Consider the following 6,791-nt stretch of genomic DNA (forward strand, 5'->3'; position numbering starts at 1 on the left):
AAATTCCAATAGAAAAACAGGATAAACATAAAACAGCATTCTCAACACCTACATTTCGGGACATTTCGAATTCAGTCGAATGCCTTTTGAATTAAAAAAATGCACCAGCAACCTTCCAGCGGCTAATAAATACCGTACTAGCTGTACTACAAGGAATAAAATGTCTAGTATAAGGTTGGCAAGGATAACATTTTTAGTTAATAATATTGCCAACTGTAACAGCTTATTATTTGACATTGATTTAATATATCACTGTTCTGTTTTTTTGTTGGAAAGTTATATATCTCGCCTGTTTAAAGAATTCATTGTAAGCTCTAAAAAATATTAAAACCTTTTTTTAAAAATTAATTTTGTTGAAAATGGAACGGTCGGAAATTCGCATTATTATGAAGTATGAGTTCTTACATGGGACTACGGCATCGCAGACCGCGTGAAACATTAATAGTATATTTGGTTCTAGTGTTACTACGTAACAGACAGTATCAAATTGGTTCGCCAAATTTCGTACAGGTTACTTTGACCTCACAAATGAGCCACGCGGTCGCCCAGAATCAAAGTTCAATAATGAGGAACTAAAGGTCACCGTTGAGTCTGATCCATCTCAGAGTGCCTATGAATTATCGTTGAAGTTTGGTGTTAGCAAACAAACAATATTAATTCATTTAGCTCAAATCGGTAAAATGAAAAAGTTGAATAAGTGGGTTCCACATAAATTGAATGAAAAACAGAAACAAAAGCGTTTGGAAGCTTGCTTGATGTTGCTTTTTCGTCACAAATCTCATCCATTTTTTAATCGAATTGTCACTTGTGATGAGAAATGCATCCAATATGACAATTGCAAACGTTCAGCACAGTGGTTGGGCAAGGATGAATCACCAAAACACACTCCAAAGCGCAATATTTATGAAAAGAAGCTGATGGTGAGTGTTTGGTGGTCTAGGGCAGGTGTGATCCATTATGATTTCATGAAACCTGGCTCATCGATCACAGCAGAAATATACTGCAATCACCTGGACGAAATTATGCAAAAACTTAAAGAAAAACAATCTAGATTGGTCAACAGATCGACTCCTATCTTATTGCATGATAACTCTAGACCACACACTGTACAAATGACTGTGGCAAAACTACAGGAATTGGAGTTGGAACTTCTTCATCATCCTCCATACTCACCAGACCTAGCCCGCACTGACTACTTCTTCCGCAATTTGGACAACTTTTTAATAGAAAAACAATTTAATTCCGACAATGCTGTAAAACTGGCTTTCCAGGAATTCATTGACTTTCGTCCGTTAGGGTTTTATACCATCGGCCTGAACAACTTGCCGCTTAAATGGCAAAAGTATATAGACAATATGGATGCATACTTTGATGAATAAAATAATTCCTTATATTTGTAAGTTATCAACCAACTTTGCCTTTTTTTCTACAAATTTCATCCTTGACGACCTGATATATCTAGACGACATAGTCATTTATGGGTCCAGTTTAGAAGACAATAACAAGAGATTAATCTCAGTATTAAAAAAGATGCGCCAAAGTAACTTAAAATTACAGCTAGACAAGTGTAATTTCCAACGAAAAGAAGTTACGTACTTAGGACATATAATTTCAAAAAAAGGAATTTTACCGGATCCATCAAAATTAAAAGTAGTGCATATGTTTCCCGTTCCGAGAAAAGTCAAAGACATACAATCATTTATAGACCTAGCAGGATACTACGAGGGTGAATCAAATATAAACCGGAATTATTTTTATACCCGCAGTGAGGCAAACGGAGAGAGGCCAGGCTTCTGAGCGTTATAGGTGGGGATGCCTGAAGGAGATTCCCCCTTACGTGACCTCTCATTAGCGCTCTGTTAATCAGTATCACAATGTCAGAGCGGGAGGTGCTTGTCCGTTGCACAACGAATTATTATTACATTTTTCACTGCAGAAGGCATAAAACCGTCGGACATATTGAAAAGGCTTGAAGCACAGTTCGGGGACAATACGCTTAAGAAGACTCAAGTGTACGAATGGCACAAACAATTTTTAGAAGGACGAGAAACTGTTGAAAATGAGGGGCATCGACATCGCCCGAGGACCAACGTGACAGAGGAGAATATTCGCCTGGTTGGCAGCCTTATCAAGGGTGACCGTCGATTAACGGTCGCTGAAATTGCTTCTGAGGTTGGAATAAGCTTCGGCAGTGCTCAGGCAATCATTACTGACGACCTTGGGTTTCGAAAAATGTCCGCCAGATGGGCTTCTCGTCTTTTCACCGAAAATCAGAAACGGCACCGCTGGGAGGTGTGCGAACGGCTCAATAGCCGTGTCAATACACGCTATCAGGCCGAAGGGAAAGCTTTTTTGCACCGAATTGTGACTTGCGACGTAACGTGGGTGCACCACTATACCCCGGAATCCAAAGAAGCCAGTATAGAATGGCGAAAGAGAAGTGAATCTGCACCCGTCAAAGCCAAAACTCGGCTCTCAGTTGGAAAAGTTATTGCAACTGTATTTTTTTACTTTAAAGGTATTTTGCACGTCGATTTTTTTCACGAATGTCGTACTGTGAACGCCGCATACTACTGCCAACTTTTGGATGAAGCAAAAAGCGGAATATAGTCGGAAAAGACGCGGATTTCCAATCAGAGACGTTATTCTGCTTCACGACAATGCCCGGCCCCATACAGCTGCCTTAACTCGTCAAAAAATTGAAAAACTGGTCTGGACTATATTGGAACACCCTCCCTATAGTCCGGACTTATCGCCCTGCGATTATCATTTGTTTGGACCACTGAAAGAAGCACTTGGAGGACAAAGATTTGACAACGATGCTTCTGTCGAATCCTTCGTGAGCGATTGGCTGCTGTCACAGCCGCCTTCATTTCATGATAGCGGAATTAAAAAACTGGTTACCCGTTGGGAAAAATATGTTTCGAAGTCCGGGGATTACGTAGAAAAATAGTAATGTATGTTAGTTCTTTAATGATGCTTCAATTAAACAAAAAATACAACCGGTTTCTATTTGATTCACTCTCGTACAGACGATTTATAAAAAATTTTTCTAAAATAGCACGCCCCTTAACAAAATTAACAAAAAAAGAAGCACAATTTGAATAGGGACGAAAACAAGAACATGCGTTCGCGAAATTAAAAGAAAAATTGACAACGGCTCTCGTGTTAAAATATCCGGATTTCAACAAGGGATTTATCATTACCACCGACGCCTCGGATTACGCGATAGGTGCTATTTTGTCACAAGGGCCGACAGGAAAAGACAACTCTATAGCTTATGCTAGCCGCGTACTATCTCGCGCGGAATAAAATTATAGAACTACGGAAAAGGAACTGCTAGCAATAATATGGGCAGTGAAACATTTTTGCCCATATATATACGGAACGAAATTCAAAATAATGAGCGACCATAAACCATTGGCATGACTATTTAATGTCACTGACCCCAGATTAATCACGGTGGCGACTGTAGTTAAAAAAATATGATTATGAGATCATACACAAGGCCGGACGAGCGAACACGAACGTCGACGCGCTCAGTAGGAATATAATACGACGTCTTAACCCATTAACGCCCACGGGACACATTTTTCACCGTTTATTTCAGAGCTCTCTAGAGGGGATCAATTCCGGCATAAAAATTTTTTTAGTACATGTGTTTTGAAAATTTTTTATCTATCTTTCGAATGATCATTGTTAAAATGAGAACAAAAATTTTTTAACTCTCAAAAATAAGATTAAAGCAAAAAAAAACACCAAAAATGAAAAAAGAATTTTCTTTAACTCCATTTTTCTTCTACTTATCGTTGTGCAGTCACTTCAAAAGTGCAAAAAAGTGTCCTCGGCATCTCAGCTTTAAAAAGACCACTTTTTGAGTTTAAAAATCTCTTCTGGATGATCCAAAATGGCGCCCGGAATGAAAAATTTTATTCAAAATCTTTCGGGAGCTCTAACTACAGAACTAAGAGGTTTAGCGAAAAAGTTACGAGAATAAAAAGTTTTTAAAATTCATCAAAGAATACACTGGAGTCATTTCAGATGTTTTTGTTAACATTTTTGGAAATTTGTTTATGCAAAATTATTGAAAATTAAAAAAAAATTTGTTTTCAATTTTGGAACAATTACTTTGTATTCTTTGATGAATTTTAAGCACTTTTTATTCTTTACAATTTTTTCGAAAAGTTGATACTTATCGAGTAAACAGATATGGAAAGAGGAAATGTTTTTTTACACGATGATGAACATTCTTCAGGTGGATTTTCTTTTCTTTTTGGCATCGCCACTTTGAGATTTGAAATTTTTAAATAAAGAAAGAAACGATGTCACAATAATGGATTATTTCTCACAATAATTGATTATATCTAGATTTTTTATGTTGATGAAGGAGTCGAACGAATGAAATAATCAATTTTTTACGAAATTATTTCATTCGTGAAAAAATTGCAAAATGAGAAAATTGTAAATATCTAAAATTATTTTATTGAAACTAGAAAACTTTGTTTGAAAATAAAATATATTGAGAATGCACTTTATTTATTCTTTTATTTCCTTATTATAAATTTATACATGAATGTAAAAGAAAATAATAAAAGAAATTCAACCGGAGTACAAATAAGCTAAAGCAAGTGTAAAAAAACATTTCCTCCTTCTATATCTGTTTACTCGATAAGTATCAACTTTTAAAAAAAATTGTAAAGAATAAAAAGTGCTTAAAATTCATCAAAGAATACAAAGTAATTTTTCCAAAACTGAAAAAAAATATTTTTTAATTTTCAATAATTTTGCATAAACAAATTTCCAAAAATGTTAACAAAAACATCTAAAACGACTCCAGTATATTCTTTGATGAATTTTAAGAACTTTTTATTCTTGTAACTTTTTTGCTAAACCTCTTAGTTTTGTAGTTAGAGCTCCCGAAAGATTTTTAATGAAATTTTTCATTCCGGGCGTCATTTTGGATCATCCAGAAGAGATTTTTAAACTCAAAAAGTGGTCTTTTTAAAGCTGAGATGCCGAGGACACTTTTTTTTGCACTTTTGAGGTGACTGCACAACGATAAGTAGAAGAAAAATAGAGTTAAAGAAAAAATTTTTTTTCATTTTTCGTGTTTTTTTGCTTTAATCTCATTTTTGAGGGTTAAAAAATTTTTGTCCTCATTTTAACAATGATCATTCGAAAGATCGATAAAAAAATCTTCAAAGCATGTACTAAAAAAATTTTTAGGCCGGAATTGATCCCCTCTAGAGAGCTCTGAATTAAACGGTGAAAAATGTGTCCCGTGGGCGTTAATGGGTTAAAGGTAGACGCGCCGGATGAGGTAGAGGAAGAAGACAATGAGGAGAAATACGACAACGAAATAAAAAATCCTCGGAACTATACCGAAGAGGAGAAAAGACAAATACTTCACGAATATCATGATGCACCTCTAGGAGGGCATCAAGATGTACAAAAAACATTAAAAAGAATACGGTTAAATCACCAATGGAAAAATATGGCAGCTGATATTAAAAAATATATTAATGAATGTGAACTCTGTCAGAGAATCAAATTATCATAAAATACTAAAATGCCTCTCGTGATCACCGATACGCCGCGTAAACCATTTGAAAAATGCGTATTAGACATAATAGGACCATTAATAATAACGAAGAATGGAAATAAATATATACTAACGTTCCAAGATAATTTAACTAAATTTAGTAAAGCGATACCCATACCGAATCAAGAAGCCTCAACTATCGCGAAAGAGTTTGTAGAGAAGATAATTTTGGAATAAGGTATCCTTGACAAAATATTAACTAATCAACGAACAAACTTTTTAAGCAACGTGTTTAAAAACACTTGCGAACTATCAAGAATAGAAAAAACACAAACAACCACGTATCACCCATAAAGCAATGGTGCGTTAGAATGCTCGCACAGAATGCTCGCGGAATATTTAAGGCATTACATTAATACCGATCAGTCAAACTGGGATGAAGGGATGCCCTATGCAATTTTCACATATAATACTACCCCGCATACCAGCACAATACTCCATTTGAGCTATTATACGTTACTCCATACGAGCTGTTATACGTACATGAAGCAACATTACCTTCTGCCGTATATATACCACTCAAACCTACATATACTTTCAACGACTACGCCGGAGAACTTAAACAGACACTACGCGCAGCAAATCAGCTAGCCAGGAAATACGTCAAGGAAGAAGAAATGAAGAGCAAACGATACTATGACCAAAAAACCAAAGGGGTCCAATACCAAGTAGGTGACAAAGTCTTATTATATTGTTACGCTCGTGTCTTGATGCCCGCGCTTTTAGCGCCCTGAACATACAGCTGATTCTCTTAGCAACGAGTCGTAAACAACAGATGATCAGCGTTGACGGATAAACAACGGATTAGAGAGATTCTCTTTGGGGCGGTTGAGTCGTCGTGACGTGCGTGACGGTCTTTAACGAGAGAGCTTGAGCCTGCGAGTTACGTGTGCTTCCTTGTAAATATAGTTGAAGTTGTTTTCTTTTTAACCTTTTCTCGTTTTATTTCCCCGCGCGAGCGTAACAATATGATGAAACCATACGCCGAGGAAGATTAAAGTAACTCGATGCCATGTGGATAGGACCATATGAAATAATCAAGAAACACTCCGATGTTAACTATACAATAAAAAGAGGCCGAAAAACCATAACCATTCATGCAAATCGCCTAAAACCCTACATTAATAACACAGCCACACAAAAAAAAAATTTTTTGAGGCAGGGGGTTTGACTATGTTTACTGTATGTT

General features: G+C 36.2%; 1 pseudogene; it reads left to right on the forward strand.

Annotated features, from left to right (window-relative positions):
- Positions 1–359: 359 nt before the first annotated feature.
- On the forward strand, positions 360–1,379 carry LOC106749673 (annotated as a pseudogene).
- Positions 1,380–6,791: the final 5,412 nt, after the last annotated feature.

The sequence above is a fragment of the Dinoponera quadriceps genome, unplaced genomic scaffold (genome assembly GCF_001313825.1).
Source record: "Dinoponera quadriceps isolate SergipeBrazil2010 unplaced genomic scaffold, ASM131382v1 scaffold4267, whole genome shotgun sequence".
In the NCBI taxonomy this organism is placed as follows: Eukaryota; Metazoa; Arthropoda; class Insecta; order Hymenoptera; family Formicidae; genus Dinoponera; species Dinoponera quadriceps.